The sequence below is a fragment of the Corvus hawaiiensis genome, chromosome 2, assembly GCF_020740725.1.
Source record: "Corvus hawaiiensis isolate bCorHaw1 chromosome 2, bCorHaw1.pri.cur, whole genome shotgun sequence".
NCBI classification, from domain to species: Eukaryota; Metazoa; Chordata; class Aves; order Passeriformes; family Corvidae; genus Corvus; species Corvus hawaiiensis.
This window is the reverse complement of record NC_063214.1, coordinates 76905852-76925291: the sequence shown is the minus strand read 5'-3', so window position 1 is coordinate 76925291 and position 19440 is coordinate 76905852. Positions and strand designations below refer to the sequence as shown.

Sequence of the window (19440 nt, the reverse complement as noted above, 5' to 3'; positions counted from 1 at the left end):
AGACTGTGGCGCTTCTCCTAACATCCCATTTAAATTAGCATTATGCTGTGAACAGTATCTTCTCCCAAAAATACTAGTCTTTGAAAAAAAACCCCAGAACTGTGGTATGTAGAATTTAATTGTGTCTGATGGCTGGGAGTCTTCCTCTGTATTTTCTTTTCTTTTATTTGTTTCTTCTTCAGGATGACTTCCTTTTCTATTGCAACTAAACAAAGAAGTGAAAAAAACCCACATCAACTCTGCATAAGGATTTAATAGCAGAGTTTTTTTCATTTATTTTTCAACTCACTTTCTAGTAAATATCACAACATGATGGCACATATTCTGTAGTGGTTAGTAAAACAAATTAGCAGAATATATAACTCACCCAGTTTTATAGATCAAATAACCCTGAGGAGGGGAACATTTTTATTACGAATGCAAAGTTTGCTTAAATTATACAATACATTGGTTCCCACAGATGTCACAGATTAACTGTTGTTTACAAATGAAAAAAGAGCCTCTTAGCAGCCATACAATTAAAAATAAAGGAAAAAAAAAAAGATATATCCACTCATTTTCAGATTCTGCTCCTTTTTCGTACCCAGATTCTTTTTAAGTCTGATGTAAGAATTTTATATGAGGGAAAACAAAAACTGTACCTATGTTTAAATGACTCCCTAAAAGTTTTTGAAAAAGATCTTTATATGACTCCTTATATAAAAATTCTTGAAACGTCCTTGATTTTTCACAAGGCAGTAACAGAATTTTCAATAATTTTTTCCTAAAGAAAGAGTATTCTACTGCAGGCAAAAAAAAAGGGCATTTTTATTTCCCTTGTTACATGGTCTTCAAAATACAGGAAAGAAGCAGTCTTTGAAGTCCCACAGATAGACTTTGTAAGTTTATGGTAGAAATAGGAACACTATTAACAGTAAGGTAGCAGAAATGCATATGTAAAGGGACATGTCAAAGCAATGAGTGCTGTAATTTAGTTCACGTTGATGACCTATTTTGTTTCTGTGTGTTATTCCTTTGATTATATTCAGGAAAAAAATTAAATATTACAATTAATAGGAAAAATACTATGAAAATATGTTTTTAACAATTATAATTTATATAAAGTCAGGAGAAGAAAAAACCTAAAACACCAACAGCATCTGGGGTAGAAGAAATGAGAGGCAATCAGATCTGAAGCAATAGTTTGAAAATATCACATGAGCATGCAATGTGTCCCATCACAAAGAAAGTCGGTGATTTCTCGTGTCACCTTAGGAAAAGCATTTCCAGCAGGTCAAAGGAGATGATCCTCCCCTCTGCTCAGCCATGCTGAGAACACATTTGGATTTCTTGGTCCATGCCCAGGCTTCCCAATGCAGGAGAGATCCGGACATGCTGAAGGCAGTTCAGTGAAGGACCATGAATATGACTAGGGGACTTGATTATCTGACATCTGAGCTCAGGAGGCCCTGAAAGAGCTGGGGCTGGTCAGCCTAGAGAAGGTTCAGGGAGAAATAGCTGAAATGCACTTAATTTGGCTGCTTGGGAAATAGACATAAGTTTCAATGTGGGACCTTTCATCAAAATAGCTGTAATCCAAATAGGGAGGGAGAGAGGGGAGGAGGAAGGCAGGAAGGCAGGCAGGAAGGAAGGAAGGAAGGAAGGAAGGAAGGAAGGAAGGAAGGAAGGAAATAAGTACCAAAGGCTCCCAAATACTTTATGAGGAACCTGGTTTCTGAAGTCCTCAGAAAGGAACAAATGAAAGCAAAACAATGTTAAAAAGTAGATACTCAGAACAGACACTTTACAAATGTTTAGAAGAAAAGTATTTGCTTCTGCTAAAAAGGGTAAAGAATTTTCTTGTCCTGAGTTTTAAAAGTTCCTCATTCCATTATCCAAAGCAGTTCAAAGCAGAATTGTTCACAGATGATGAACAATCAGTACAAGAAAATGTACTTTAATATCTTTGACAAAACACAGATGGTTTCCATGTACATTTAAGGTTTTTTAGAGGTAAAATGAGTCTCTTTGGATTTGCCTTCAAAAAGTTATTTACATTGGTGACATTTCAAGCATCATTGAGTTTCACTAAAATGCACTTTAAGACAAATTATTTGAATTTTTAAATTACACTAGAGCATCATGTATTTTTGGTAAATAAAATTAAATGCATTTTAAAGGTGAAAAGGTGAAAAGAATATTCTTTATTCCTAGTATTTATATTCAGGTTATTTTCTGACAGTAGCAGCAGTCGTTGTCATCAGAAAGGCAGGAAATCACTTCACATGGCTCAGATGCAGAGATGTCTGAAAAACTAAAGAAATTTGAAAACAGGACTGATTCCTTGGAGTCATGGTGATAGAGAGTTTTTAACAATTATATTTTTATTTAACTGACATGCAAATACAGAAAATTCATAAAATTAGAACCTAAAATATTTTTAATAGGATCTGTCCTGTGGATCTGAGATTTAGAAATGGCCATAAATTTCAAAATATCTAATCTTTTTGAGAGGTAGAACCCTTACATTCATTTGTAAATTATTTGCATAGATTTGTCATTAGAAAATGTTTTTATATTTCACACAGTCTAAAATTTGAATAATAAATAATCTGTAGCTAAATATTTCAATCATTTGTCATATTCTTATCTTATTTCGTATATGTGGTGGTAATTTAAAACACCCATACCATGGAAAGTAATCCAAACATACTAGCATCCTATTTGACATAATTTTTATGTTGCTTTTGATATTGCACATTTTGCCATCTCTTTCCGGTTTTCACAGAACTTACTAGAATTGTTTCTTCTCTGATTTGTCTGATTACCCTGCCCTCCAAATAATTCAGTGGGGATTTTTTTTGTGACATATAAACGTCCTTTATTTATTCCAGCATGTATTTTTGCTCTGCATAACACAGAAACCAGGATTCCCTCTGCATTCCTATGCACATCATTTAAGATTTTTCTTCTTACTCTCTCTTAATTTGAGAATCAATAGCAGGTATACTTATCATCTCTTTCCTTCTGTCATTTGTAAAAATGACAGAGTAAAAATTTCACTGATACTTTTTGAATCTGCAGATTGGTTGTTTGAGAACTACTGCTGTTACTCCACCTGTTTTTCTATTATTTTAAGAAGTATCTGGAGTGCTCACAATCAAATCCCAAAATCTTTTCAACTAACATCACATACACTGGTTCATACTTATTGTAACTTAGCACATGACCCTTGAATTCTCTGAATCTTCACTGTTAAACTCTGCAGCAGACCTGGTCTTGCACAAACATAATGACTAAATTTTTGCACTCAGAGTAGTTCTGTTGTAGTCAAAAAATATATGGCTGTCTGTACAGTAACACATCTGAACTGTTGTGGGACGGATCAAGATACAATTACATGGTTGGCATAATCAAAGGCTCTGTGAAAAAAAAAAGTGCATTGCTGACTGCTCCAACATCTGTTTTTTATTTTCTAATGAGTCCCTCATTTGGTTGGCAAATGCATGCTTATATCATGGAAACTCTTACTCTTGTTAGCTAAGCCTCTGAAGTAATTTCAAGGCATAAATTTGAATTGTTTTATTTCCTTTTCTTTGAACACTTTTCAGAACACTGGACTTTATAAACTATATTTATAATCAACAAGAATGATTTAGAACAAAAATACTTTTTTCATTAATAAATTTTAAAATTTCATAATGTATCTTCAGTGAAATTTCTCTTTATCTGTAAAGATTTTATGGAAATACTCTTCAAGTAGCAAAATCATATTGCAGCATAGTCTTAGCACTAGAGTTAGACAGCAGCTGTAACTCTTACTTTGTATTGTTTAATCCAACAGCTTTAAATAATTAATGGAAGATCTACTAAATTTACATTTCTATAGTAGATTTGGGCTATTCTTATACTGAAATTATATTTTTCTCTCACTTGGCAAAGTGAGCATAAAAAGCAGTTCTTCTTTTAAGAAAACAGTGTAATTAAAAGATCTACCTTCCTTTTCTGAGTCCACGTCTTTTATTTTTTTCCTGAAACATATCTGATATTTCCTTATCAGAATCAAACCTGTGCTTGATATTTACTTACCCAGTATAGGAGGAGACAGAGTCTGATTTTGTACTCTCCAAACGTTTACTGTCATAGGATCCAGGAAGCCACTGTATGAACTGCTTTGGTGACAAATCCTGCTATTAAGTCTGTCCAAGCTGGCTTCTGTAGAGAGTCCTGCTAATCTTCCCTCACGTTCCAAACGGGTGCTAATATTTGTTCATGTTGAGATACCTACAGGACCATGATATGAGAAGTTTTTCTTCAATAAAGATATACTTTTTTGCAGATTTATTTATGTACTATAATTATCTACTTCACATAGAACAAAAGAAATGGATTCAAGCATGCATTTATATCTATAGCATCATAGGACTGAACATACCAATAAGATATGTGACCAGAAAGAGAGCTTTTAAAGTTACAAAGTATGATCAAAGTAAAAAATGATAGCAACATTACAACCTTTAGGATCTCTAGCAAAGTGAGTAGAAGGTGGAGATGCTGCAAGAGGCCTGAACATCTGGTTTTGGAGATCTGCACCATGAAACACACACCAACTATATTCGAATTTTGTACATTTGCACCAAATGTTAGATTTTCTTGTTTAAGATCAGAGAGCATTTTAGGCTATACTTTTTGGTTTTCCATTCCATATTTAGAAAACCATTTCCACCAAAAACATTCTATACAATCCAATAAGATAGAGTGTATAAGCAGAATGCAATAGATTATAATATTAACTGCCACATCACATGCCACAGAAAGTCATGACCTTATACACACACCTACACATATCTCATAAGAAAGAAGATCAAAAGTCCTGGTGCTTACTGTGCCTACAGCTAAGGTGAACATCAATATTTACTAGTCTGAAAAGCAGATACACACGTTAGCACTCTTTCAGTATTAACGACAAAGTATCTTTAGTACTACTGAGTTATGAAGTCAATAAAGAATCTCTTTGAATTAGCCAGCTAACAATCAAGTACAGATCAATTGAGACTTGTTTTATTTTGGTGTCACTGTAGAACAAAAATCTTACTTTCTCACACACACCCCAAAAATACTTTATAAGTGTTATAGTTTTTATTTTAGTTTCAAAAATCACTCTTTGATATCAGTTGCATAGGAAGAAACTCATATCCCTTTTCTTTATCACTATTAGCCTTTTTTATCTATCTTTAACATACCCATGAAAGAAAGTACAGTTCATTGTGTTCCTGAGTGGAATTTGCCTTCTGATGTGGTATTCAAACTATTTTTACTTCTCAAATTAAAAAGGAGGAAGGTTTTAATTCTGACAATGGCATGAAAGAGGGAGAAACTGTTTCAGGCCTGGAGAGGGCTCTGAACTGGAGTCAAGAAAAGAATAGGTCTTTTCATGATCTATTTTGAAACTGTAAAACTGTTATTTTAAAATCAACAGTGCTGCTTTCTTTTCAGGCATCACTTTGGTACCAGGCACTACCATATGCCAGCTGATAGCAAACATTACGAACTGGGAAGTTTACCTTCAGTTCACTTGAAGAGTGACCTGGAAATTCATCTGGTTACTCATTCAAATTATAAACAAGTGTATCCATTACTTGACTAAATTCTCACTTCATAGTTTGAGCCAAAATTTCAACTAGTTTAATGGAAGAAATCCTTGAAAGAAAGAGTGCTTCCCTTTATTTTTCTAATTAAAAATCTAAATAATAAAATGAGTTCCAAGAGCATCAGGAATACACAAGGAAAGTATCAGCCTGCCCATACTGAAACTAAAATCTGCTTAAAATGAGACTTTTTTTGGCTGGAGATGGAAGTATTACATACCTTAAGTGAATTTGTTGAAGGAAATCACTAACATACACCTTCACTGGTAGACTAAACATAAATAGTGATGCTGCTTTTAATGCCTGGAAGCTCAGTTTGCTCAGGCTCTTCTCAGGTATCAATACTCTAAAAATGCTTCTGAACATTACTAGCAGAACTTTGAAAAGGACATGAACAAAAGTATTTTAATAAAGTAATCATTAAGAAGGTCTATGTGTGAGAAACAAATAAATGAGTAATAAATACTTGGGATATTAAAATCTATGTTAAAAATAGTTACTTAAAAGTATGTACATAAAGTGAAAATAAAAAGGTACAACACATAGAGACCAATGGCTGCCAAATAAAAACTTATTAAGCATGTTTTATAATACTTCATTTATGTCTTAGATTTTGATTTTGGAAGCTCAAATGGTGCATGTTACATTACAGTGTATATTAAGAAGTTTAATCTTTTACTTATGGCAAAGAAAAATATTATGTCTCTTAAAGTCTACTTCTAGAAAATTAATCAGTAGAAAGAGGGTGTGAAAAGATCTTATGCAGTATAATCTGTGATTATCTCATTGAAGTTCTCTCATTTAAGAGTTGCATGCTTCATTTCCTTCCCTCTCACATATTCAACTACATGCATAAAAGCTGAATACAATTAAGTATGAACCTTCTGAGGAATTTATTAAATATTTGCATGAAAAAGGAAGTGGATAACATTACACATTATTTTGCACAGACAAAATATCCTATGGTTAGACCTGAGGACTTCCATTAAAAGAATCTTTCATAAACACTATGCAAAACTGACACAGAGATCTCTAATTTGGGTTCCTAGTTACAAAATTGTTCTGATAGGTAAGTTCAAAAAATGAGTTGCTGAAACTTCTGCACCAATCAGAGTAAAGAAAACCTAAATTTCAGTTCAGAAGTTGAAGCTGTACCTTTCTCTTAGAGGGCAAATTTAAAATGAAAATGTTCATTATTATTATATTTTAATTTAAATATTTTGACACAGGTTTTATGACCAAATTCAGCTCTGAAACCAGAGCTCATTCTTCAGCATGGCAGTTTATTAACCAGAGACATGGTTATCATCATAGAAGTTGCTTTAAAAGTATTATTCTGCTGACATTTTAAAATAGTAACCTCTAAAATAAAAAGAATAAATAAATTGAGGTTTGTTTTTTTTTTTTTTTGTTTTTTTTTTTTTTTTTGTTTGTTTGTTTGTTTTTTAAGAAAACCTTGAATTCCTTGAATTATTTTCTACATCTATTTGGAAGAATACCTTTCCCCTTCTCTCTGTTTCTTCCCCCACTATATCAGATAGCCTTACACCTTGTGTAAGAGCTAAATCATTGTCGGAAAGACACAAGCTTTTCTGCATTATTCCTTATTATGCATATTTTGCAGTATAAAACTCTAGTCATCATTATCATAGGTTTTTCAAGTCCTATTATGATACTAGAGCAAGATAATTCATAGAAAAACTTTAAAGGAAATTGTCTTTTTATGCCATCATTTGACATATTGGACAGTTACCATTCTTAAGTCTTTTTCCTCTTCCCTCTTTTCTGATACTAACAAGATTTTTCTTCTTGTTGAATAGACAAAGACACTATGGTGAAATCCTTACTCCTGGCAAAGAACTTCAGAGTAGAGTCATTGTCCAAAGTGTCAGCTACAACCAGCAGCACAGATGGGAACCTTAGGCTCAGGGGTAACTTCATCAAAAGGGTTCCAGTCACTCCTGAAGTAATTCTTAGTGTTAGAGCAGAATTATCATTTTGAATTTAGACTGGGGGATAATGCACAGAAATAATCAATTTTAACTAATTCAAAAGCAAAGTACCGTTTGTCTGAATGTCATCAAGTCAGTAAGAAATTAAATATAATATATGCTCTCTGTCTCCCTTATAACTATACAATAGAAAAATAAAGAGTGATTTATCTTTAAGAATCAGAAAAATATGCAGAAAAAGCAAATTCATTTTTATTTCAATGATTTTTCCTTTCCTTGCCTTCCACAGTATCCCCTGCAGGGATTTAGCAGACATTGAGAAACTACCTTCCAGGGCCTGTCATATTCTGAACATGAAAAAACACATTGACCCTGATTTCCGTAGGAAATAAAATCAGACTCTCAGTATTCAACCATAAAAAGCATATGATTTGAGGAAAATAATTTTTTGGAAGTGTTCTCTAGAGAACCTCTGCAGGCTTCAATGGCTGAGCTCTCATGAAGCTTAAGTCTAATTCAGATGCATAAAAGTCTCAACTCTCTGGCTCCGCAGCACACATAGCATAGACTTGTTTTTAAAGCCCTTTAATCCACAAAAATTTCTTTGAAAATCTTCTGTCTTGATCAAAGCACCCCAGAAACTTATTTTCAGTTCAGGAAACACAATAGGACTGCTAACAAAGCCCCAAAACTTGTTCCATTAACTGTAAGCAGTACATCTTTTGAAGCCAGTAAAGCCAGCTAACAAAACATAAATACCCTGATGAAATTTAAAGACAGAATCAAGCTGAACAATTTAATTGGTCCAGTTCCAGCTGGAAATTTGAAACTTCACTTCTGACATTCATTTAAATTTTGAGCCTGAGTTCTGGAAAGCAGAATCATAAGCATCTTTGGTGAGGACTTGACTTAAAAATTGGAAAGTCGGGGTGTCACAGTAAATTCTAAAGATCTGCTGTCTCTGAGGTGAAATTACTTGTTTCACAGTTGGTCAAGCTCAACAAGCAAGTGATAAACCTTTGTCTTAGGAACTCATGGAAGAAAATTCTTCCTATCTTATTAATTCAATGCTGTGTTTTTAAAATTGATATTCCAGCTCAACCTTATGCAATACCTTTTTCACTAATGTATTTTAGGAGTGTACTTATTTTATCACTTTTTTTGTCTGTGCTTTTTTCTTGAGCAAAGCAACATGTTAACATGTTAATTTAAAAACTCACAGGTAGAATACACACCCTTAAAAAAATCCTTGAAGTCTAACCTTACAAAAATTCTCTGATGCAAATCTGATTCTTCTGCTGAAATAGTGAAATGTTATTTTGGGGAAGGGAAAAGGAATACTTTTCAGTACTGAAACTGTGACCCCCAGAGAGAAAACATTTTCTTTCTTTTAGTTTTAATGTATTGCAGTACTACCTCAGGCGTGGGTTTAGCATGTATTTTTTATCTGGGCAAAGTTGTCTGGCAACACATTTTTCAATAAGAGTTATTTTAATTAGAATTTTTAAAGACTACTGTCTACAAATAATGCACATACTGTAGAAATCATTCCTGTAGGTTCCCCAAACAAGCATATTCTCTATTAATCTGTCTAAAAGGAGAAAAAAATACCTAAGGACTGTTAGTGCTTCTTACTGTCCTATATGAATACATTTGATAAACAATAACTTGAGTTCCTGAGATTAGAAACTGTTTATTTAAAAGTTGTCATCCTTACAAACTCATGCTTTGGAATTGCAACACTTGGCACCTCTGAAAGAAGACCTAAAACTTTGTATGAGTGGATGCCTTCTAATCTAGGGGTGACATAACCAACTTTGATTAAGCATATAGGGGGCCTGGCATCTCTGCAAACCTTTCTTGGAGCTAATGAATACTTAGCTATATCTCATGTAGAGAACTCCTTCATAGACATCAATATTTAGGGATCTGAATTTAAATTCTACTTTTAAATGTGTAGTACTCATTAGGGATCTGAATTTAAATTCTACTTTTAAATGTGTAGTACTCATGCTGTTCAAATTCCTTTTTGGGGCAATTCTTTGAGCCATTTAATTATGCAACTGCTCTTTTTTCTAGGGTGATGTACATCCCTATGGAAAGCAATCTGTGGAGAGTCTCTGATACAGCAGAAGAGGAGTCATACCGACAAAGTAGTGGCTTTGATGTTTAGTTTTCAGTTCAAACAGGGACCTAAGAGGTCTGCCTATGGTTCTAAGAAGGAAAGTAACTCAAAAACTGTTTTAGGTTGCCTGAAACTTAAATCTCAACATTTCAACTTAAAACTGGTGGGACACACAAAATGAAATTTTTAAGACATCCATTTAATGTATAAAATATAGGTATTACTTTTTCAGGTTCCTGAAGTTTTTCAGTTTTGGGTTTTGAGCTTTTTTTTTCCCTCCTCAGCACTAAAGGAATAAGGAGCCGATACTTTATAACTGTTTCTGGTGACGTATGGTTCTGCATGGCTGATGATGTCCTAGATAGCTAAGAAAACAGAGCCCAAATATGTTTTGTGCACTGATGTTTTATAAATGGAAACAGATTAACAACATTTTATCTTTGTCAGTTATTCATTAGCATTAAATGAACAAAACACATACATTTCTTTGTATCTAAAATAATTCATACAAGATATTAAACGTTTTAAGCAATTGTCCATGTTGTGAAAATAATGTGTATAATTACATATGGTTAAATATTAAGTGTCCTTTATAGATCTGTGACATTTTGCTTAGATTACAAGAAAGTAAGCTTTTTTTGTGAATAGTTTAATTTTATCTTGTGAAGTTCCAGACCTCTATTAAAATCTTTCAGCAAAAATTCATATATTGGAAAAATATACAATTATGCAGCTAGCAATATTCATTCCCCTTTTATGAATTTTTTCAAAGATCAAAGTAATTTTATTCCAGATTGCTGAGCACTTTGAGTACATATTAAGACACTTGACCCTCTCAGCCAAGTTTCTGCTTGGTATAATCAACTGAAATCATTCAAGAGTGCATTTTGTTCATTTTGATTATTCTCATAGGGCTCTGATACTTGTTTATAAATAGGTAGCAGCAGAATTGACTGCCTGAAAAGAAACTCAAAACACTTACAGTAGAACGATATGCTTTCTTCAGTCAAAAAAGATCACTTTGAAAACATTTTCTAGTTGTCAGTGTTTGGGAAGACAGCTAAATTTATTTTTCAACACAATCGATAAGAACGACACGTGATTTAGCACTATTGGAGCAACCTTAGGTTTTCCTTCTTCTAACTTTTTCATCCATAAATTAGCAATCTGAATGTTATCCTCATGCATATTGTATGTCAAATGTCAAAAAGATGTCAATACAAGCTTTGAATAAGTCCCTTTGTTTTAAATGAGCATATGTTGCACATTCTGCATTTTCCCTAAACTGAGGATGTTAACTTCTGAAGAAAAGATTCTGAGCACTTAGGACTGCTATTTATGCTATGAATTAGTTAAAAGTATGTCATTTTAAATGTCATATTTCATACTAAAAATGTGTCTTTTTAAGACATACCTCACTTAGAGTATCTTCTTCACACTTCCTCTCTAGCAGAAGCTAAATTTAAATAAAAACTGTCTTAAATCTCAACAGCTGTATGTTATGATTAAATGCAAAATTAGTTAAGCTCTCATTCAAAATAGTTGGTTTTGTGACATCCGAGAAACTCAAACTATCTGCATGCTAAAATTGCAGCTGTTGAAAATACATCTTCATACATTAATACAATTGGATTTTCAGGTTTAAATAACCACAGAATTTTCCAGATGTGTCTTTTAGGATAACATTAAGTTAATTTTTTAACCCTTACACTAATATTACCGGCTTTAAATCTTGATTCCAGCTTACCATAGTTTTCTCTTGCTTGTGTTTTCCATTATTAGTGAAGAGCGATTTATTTGTTTCTTTCTTTTTTATATATTTCATTGTTATTTACATGTTTAACTAATATGAATACACATTTTAATATAATGTATGCACATTTATTTAGCAATTATCTGTGCAAGGTTCCTGAAAATCAGAATTAGTTTCGCTTGTGGTTAAAAACACAGACTTTCACAGAACAATAATCAGAAGCACAGAATTCCTGTGTTCAGAGAGGATATGAATCACTGAGAACTAAGCAGTGACATCTTCTCTCCTTACATGACAGAGATGCCATTGGTGGCATTTGCTGCGAAGCCGCCTGTTTCCAAGGCTTTGTCAGACCATCATGGGATTTACTGCTGAACATAGACTTAAATACAAAGCTAGAAATTATCAAATCAGAACTAGTTAGGATCACCAGGAAATCCCATTTCATTTTCTAGTAAATGAAACATAAACATACATGTGCTGGTCCCAACCTCACATGACCTGCTAGACACTGCTTAGCCACCATTGCTCAACTAGATTGAAAGTGAAATTCGTCATTGCTAACTCCCATCACAGGGTTCCTGGCAACGTCCAGGTTACATTTTGGAATTACTATACATGTAAACATTGCATTATTTGGTATTGCTGGTGATTTTAAAGATAGCTTGCACCTTTGATAGCAACTGAGATCACCTCAGGTAAATTTCACATCTACAAGGAACTGAGCAATACTCTGTTCTTTAGAGAAAAAAAAAAGTTAAAGCCTTTATAAAACAGAAGCAAAACAGGATGGAGAAGTATTGCTGTCTTTTTGGTATTTTCTTGCAATTATTTATTGTAATATCAAGTATTCCCCACCATTTCACCAAAGAGTACATTGGTCTTGATGAAAGGATGCTTAAAGCAAGCTAAAGAAACCTGTCTTTCTCTGTTTGCAGTTAGGTAGGCAAAAACACAGCACTAACAACCACCAAATTTCCACTATTTATCTCATCTTTCACTTTTAATTCTTACAGACAGTTTTGTTATCTTTTCAGAGTACTGGAAGGCTCAGGGAATGCAGCTGTCCAGAAGGAGCAAGTGCATTCAGTCACAGTAGAATGTGGAATTTTAGTTGAGGCATTTGATGTACAAAGCGGAATAGAAATTACGTTTGATGAGATTCCGTTTGCAATCCTCAGACTTGTGAGACTGACAAGACAATTCCCTCTCTGTCTGTCATGAATCCTGCAACTTGTCTCTGTGTGGCTTATAATTTTTCCGTGCAGCTCCTCAAGGGAAGAACTACTGGAGGTGTAAACATCTCTCATACTTTTTATCATTATGGTAAATTAATTGAAGTTTCTGAACAGAATTGCCTAACACAATACTGAAAATGCCATTGCTGTTCCTGTTTTTGTTTTTTTGCCTACTCTGCTGCCCCAGCAGTAGTCAGTAAGAATGAGAGATGACTTAATCTATGAAAAAAATAGTTGTCTTCTTTTACTTTTTTAATAGAATCATAAAATCATAGAATGGTTTGGTTTGGGAGGGACCTTAATGATCATCTGGTTCCAAGCCCTGTGCCAGAGACAATGACACCTTCTAAGAGACCAAGTTTAAAGCCATTCCCCTTGTCCTATTACTACATGCCCTTCTGAAAAGTCCCTCTCCAGCTTTCTTATAAAGCCCTCTTAGGTATAGGAAGGCAGCTGTAAAGTCTTCTCAGAGTCTTCTCTTCTCCAGGCCGAACAATCCCAAATCTCAACCTGTGTGCATAAGAGGAGTGCTCCACCTCTCTGGTCATCTTTGTGTCCCTCCTCTGGCTTGCTCCAGCAGGTCCATGTCCTTACTTTGAGGCTCCCATAGCTGGATGCAGCAGGTGAGGTCTCACAGGAGGAGAGCAGAGGGGCAGAATCACCTCTCTCAACCTACTGGCCTCACATCTCTTGACACATTCTAGAACATGTTTGGCTTTTCAGGCTGCAAATGCCCATTTCCAGGAGATGTTGACTTATTTATCCACCAGTACCCCCAAGTCTTTCTCCACACAGCTTCTTTCAAGTGTGTATACCTGTATTTGTGCATGTATGTATAAGGAATATATAATGCAACACATGTATTGTTTCTTCTCTTAATAGATACAGACAGATAAAAATTGTATCTTCAGTGCAAATACTGTATTATTTTTAAAGAAATATTAAATGTCAAATATTTTCAAAGTAAAATTTGGAAGAAAATACTTTTCAGATGAATTAAAAATTTTCTAGTTGCTATGACAGATGTTTTAAAGTGGAAAGTTAAAGTAAAAAAATTAAAGTTTGTTAAAAGTCAAAGCGTTAGCAAAATGCCAACATTTCTGCGATTCTTTCTTGCCCTTAAAAAACCAACCAAACCAAACCAAACCAAACCAACCAAACAAAACCCTCTTGCTAAAATATACTTCATTCTTAACTGTTTACATTTCAGTAAACCAGCACTTCTAAACATATAAAATATTTTGCAGTCCATGAACTGTCAGTTTTCTCTCACCTAAGGGATATGTAATAAATCAGTCAAAATAAACATGTAAGAAGAGAATCATGTTTCAGGGCAAAAAGCAGATTATCAGAGATGTGTTTTAGGGAGAGAATTGCTTCGCTCTGGTTATTTCAGAAGCCCATCTTTTAAACACGAGCAATCTCTAGGAGGCAACAAACTTCAGGGGAAATAGCTGTTGTGCTGCTGAATTTACCTAGAGCAGAAGCCCAGCAGAAAGTGATGCCTCCTGCTGTTATAGCACCCTCCTGCATTGGCCCTGATTGAATTGATGTGCTACACATAACATTAAGCAACCTCCTCTGGGACCTTACAGGGGACAATTAGTAATCATCATGCTCCACCTTGGCAAGGGCACTTTTACTAAGGTGGTCTTAAAAACATGAGGGCAGAACACCCATCTCCTCAGACCCATCAGTATGTGGGCCCTTAGAGGTATTTTTCATCTGGGTCTCACTTGATAGACATAGAAATTTTTGCTGAATCCCTCTCTTAAGTATGCCTAGGTTAAAACTAAAGCTAAAGTCCTTACTCAGGCAACTTTCCAGACAGTTTAGGACTGGGGAGTTCTATGCCTGTGGTATTTAGTCTGACCTTTCAATGAGCTGTAAGTAATACATGTGGCCTCATGTGATCCAGAGTAATGGGGTTATTTTTGCATTGAAGGAATAGTTTTAAAATATCTTCCCTTTGATTTATATGAGAAACCTTATCTTACATGGTTTCTATCACCTTGTTATTAAGCTTATTGTTGCAGACATATTTTCCCTCACTATTTAAAATCAGACAACCTGTGTAACTGAAGAAACAGAAAGAATATTCAGTTATGGGGTTTCAATAAAAAAATGAGACCCTTCAATCACTTTCCTTTGATTTTACTTTTTACAGGAAAATTCATCACTTCAGAATTGTACAAAATGCTAGAAAACACTGCTATTTTTAAGAAAAATTTTTGAACACAGTCTTTTGGAAAAAATAGAGAACTCATTGAATGATATCACTGTACCTGTAAATATAATAGTCAGCCCTGGTTTGTATTATTATTCTATTTCTGTGTAAAATACCTTTGTTTTTTTGAACAGTGTCCAATTCTACTATAAATCTTAGGAAATAATTCTGTCAAACCTTACATTATTCCTCTAACATATGCTTGGAAACTATTTTTTACAGCTCTTCACTGCTAAGTATTTCCATGTAGGGCCTTTTGTCTCAGAATCAGCAGCTGGTTCAAAAGAAAATGTGAAGATGTTTTCAGCAGTTACTGACGGTTTGAGCAAGAACTGACCCCTGGGTAAAATGAATAAACAGTGGAGCTGAGAACAAAAGGAGTCCTCAGAACACCATTAACTACAGTAATAAGGCAGACATGATGTACTGGGGTCACTACAAGTCTCATTTGTAGATAAGTCCTAAAGAGAAAGCATTCCATCACCAAAGAAAGGTCAACGGTTAAAGTATGATATGATTGTTTTGAACTAATTTTCCAGTGACAAATATCTGAAATATGAAGGAGTTCTTCCATTTCAGACATATATTGCAGGGTATTTTTATATGGCACTTCATATTTCTAGATGCACTTAGCAAAGAAAAATCTTTTGGGTAGATTTTGGATGAAAGGAAGGACTGAAGGAAAGGGAATATTAAGTTTCATTTCTAAAGTAGTCAAAGTAAGGTTTGCATATAATCTTTATAATTTTCTGGCACCATATCTTTTGGAAAACAGTATCTTTTTCCTAGCATAACTTAGTTCAATATAAGCATGAAATATAAGGAGGAAAAATTATTTTTTTAACAAATTATTTTAACAATTGATAGAAATATGAAGAATACCTCAAATATAATTAAATAATGTCATGTTTCCTTACTTGGACTTGATTCTTCAGTCGTATTCTTCTGATGTAAATTTTCTTTTTGTTTTCTAATACCATTTAGGTCTTGGAATGCTATCCTTGAGGTAAAGAATAATTAAATAACATGTAAACCACTCTCAATTTCTTTCCAGTCATAAGGTGATAGTTGAATATTTTAAAAAAAAAAAACATATCACTGTTAGTTTAACTATACTTACATTTTTCTGTTGCAGTCCCTATACAACAGAAGCACTAAACATCCATTGGGCTGACATACCATACATAACATTATTATTCCTATGCAGCAATCTGGGAGGAAGTTTCCCCACTTTTGAAAACCAGAATATGTTTATGAAGATCCTATGGCTGAATCTCATTTCAGTGCCTTGTTGTAAACTCCCAGAAAAATGCTAGTCAGTTTTGTGAATAGTCAAATACTCATTAAAGAATACAGATAGAAAGGCTATAGCAAGAATGATGATCCCCTAGCTTGATAATAGGGCAATCCTGAAAAGGGAATGGAGGAGTATCTTTCCATCACAGTTCTGAAAAAGTGTGTAAGCCTTTATGAACATGACACTGCACCTTTCTACTGTAATTTTACTGAAATTATTTTGAGACAGGTGTTTTGAGACAGGTTCCCTTAAAAGGCAGTGAAAAAACTCTTCCAGGAAATATCCTATTGTGTTCTAAAAATTGTCCAAGAGAAATGAAATAAATCACAGGAGTTACTGATTTGCATCATCAACTTATGGAAGATCAGCTTGTGAGAGAAATTTGTTTAGTGACACTTCTAAAATCAATAGAAATGTTACGTACTTTGAAGCAGCAAAACAAAATAAGACCTTAGATAATTAGATTGCAAAAACATTGACTGAGGTACTGAAGCTGGTATATGAATTGTAAAATCCTTTGGAGTTTTCATAAGAGTTTTGCCAACCCATGCCATTTTATCAATAATGCTTATTGTTTTTCAGATGATGACAAATATTTTAATGTGCACAATTTAATCTCATTTTCTGCTTTTCTATATTATTCACCAGTGACAACCTCCCTCTTATTTCTCCTAAACCTGAGACCTCATTCACACTGCTATTCATTTATTGTAATTGCTCAGTTCTGTTGAGAAACTTAGGAAGAGATATTGGGAAATTAACTGAAAGCTTCATATTCAGATGTCTGCCTTTTATGATTCTGCAACACTATTGGCAATATTCTTACTGGCTAGACCGTTTGAACTGTGCTTTGTGTCATTCTCTTATGATCAAACCTGCACACTTTTATAGTTTGGCATGATGTTAACATTAATTCTGGTTTGAAAATCTTCTATCTTTTGCTCATCAAAATGCATGTTAATAATTCTAGAGCTTGTACATGGAAGCTTTTGTGTTTTGCTAAAAAAAGCTACTTGTCAAAACTACTGACACCCCAGATGTTCAAAAGAAAAGAGCGTGTTAAGCTACAAAGTCCTGGCCTTACCTTGACCCCTCTCTGTCTCCAAAGTTATGTATTAAAACTGTTAAAAGCTTGATGCTAATTAATTAAGAATCTTAATAATTCTGCCTATTAAGAGGATCCACTAAAGCAAAAGTTCTAAATAATTATGTTCTGAGGACATAATTATAACTCCGGCAATAAGTTCTACAAAATCATTCATTTGACTTTTTCTTTTCCCCTCAGTAGTGGTTTTAATGGACAATTTACAGTTTTCTAATGGCAAATTAAAAATCAGACCCTAAAAGCATATTTTGTGAGATGGGAATTATTTGATTTGGCTGAAGCCTCCAGATTAATTTGATGTATTCTTCTCTTCTTCTAAGATCAGTTAAGAGTACAGAATGCATGAGGATAAACATCATAGCTAAATAGAAAAAAGGAAAAAAGTACTTTTTCCCAACTCATTTCAAATAAATGTCTCTAAGGTTAACATGCTTTGGAATGAATTAAGGGGCAATCTAAGCTGTTTGTACCCTTTCAAGCAAGGAAATATAACACTAATAAGGACTGGAGGAAGACTGAACCTAAATCAGATGCCAAGAATTATTTAGCTTTGTCTCAAGCTATTCAGCTTCTGAAGGATGAATCAAAAATATAGGATAATGAGCAGGGCAAGACTGAGAACTGTTATTACGTCTTTTTTCCTCTTCATTGTAAATGTAGTAAACTTCTGAGCATTTCCTGAAATGTGGCTTTTAAACCTCAAGAATTATTACAGCATAGTAAGATGCACTTCTTAGCCTCTACTTCAGCAGTTGAGGATAATGCCTTGCGTAAAAAGTTTGATTGATGGACTCAGCATAGTCAGTCATAACGGAGGCACTGCTCAACGGGTTGTCTGAGCCCTGAACCATATTTTTCAGTGTGGCTGTGTGTGAAGGGTGACAAACCTGGCATTATATAATTTTGGGAATTCAGAGCAGGATTTTCCAAGATAGGCAATACTAATTTGAGCTTTATGGAGGAGTTGTTCTGTGTCTTTTTAAATCAAGCAAAGGAGAAGCAGTCCCTAATGGTGCCATGCATGATAATCAAATTTCCTGGTTAAAATGTACTCACCCAAAGGTCACATCCCAAGCCCTCAAATCTTGTTGCAGAGCGCTGCAGTATTGCTTGTCTTCTCAGCAGAGGTCTGCTGCTTTGGAGGATAAGGAAAGATTTACATAAGAATGTTATACAACTCCACAGTTTAAAAAAATCAACAATTTATGACTGACAATGAGAAAAAAGAAGCAAGATCCAAAGAAAGCAGTAGCAGCCCTGCAAACCAAGTACTATATTGCAATTCTGAGGCGTTTGTTTTTTTAGTTTTTCCCCAACATATGTATTTAATTGGAGAAAAGGGGCTTCTGCTAAGTTATTTTGTGGTGTACCTCTCCTTACCTGAGAGGAAGTCACTTCTATAGTATAGAATTTTTAATATAAAAATATGCTTATTAAATAATTGAAAAGGTGGATGTCAAATTCCCTAATTTAATTAACATGTAGATAAGTTTCTGGTTTACTGGCACAATGGCATTTCTGTGTTTCTGTAGTACTTAATGCTCATACCACTTAGCCTACATTAGAAGTTTGACTTTGTGGTTTTGGGGCTGACTTCAGTTTTAAGAAAAAAAAGAAGACAGAACTTGCATGAGCTATTTTATTCAAAAATAATTTCTCCTCTCCCACAAAGTTTTTTCTCAGCCATAAGTGTTCTCTTTCAGTCCTACACAAAACAAAAATCTAAATTATGGTCACAGTGAGATCATCATACCATGATCTTTACTCTCAATTCCCCTGTTGTTCCACAACTGACAAGAGGAATGCCTCAGTTGTCAGTGCCTCTTGTGCTTGCCCCAGTGGCATGTGAATTTCTAGCTAAACTGGGCAGTGATTTTTCCCTCTTGGCCCCAGATCACGAACAGTCAGCAAAGAGCATTTCCAGGCACTTAGGCTAATATCTGACTCTGTAGTGAAACAAGTTTCAGCCATGGCTGTTTTGCTGGAGTCACACAAATATACTGTACAAGAGGTAATTCAGTTCAGGGTGTCAACAGGCTGATGTCAGTAACAGCAACTGAATAAAGCTATTACTTCATGACTTCTAATTTAGTCATTACTTAAACTCCAGCAGAAA

At 34.3% G+C, this 19440-nt stretch overlaps 1 long non-coding RNA gene across 1 annotated transcript; it reads right to left on the bottom strand.

Annotated features, from left to right (window-relative positions):
• Positions 1-249: 249 nt before the first annotated feature.
• LOC125322136 lies at positions 250-18465 on the bottom strand. The gene is made up of 3 exons (XR_007201860.1): positions 18381-18465; positions 4069-4263; positions 250-2293 (listed from the first exon to the last, which is right to left on the bottom strand). It is a non-coding gene; the product is annotated as an uncharacterized LOC125322136 (long non-coding RNA).
• Positions 18466-19440: the final 975 nt, after the last annotated feature.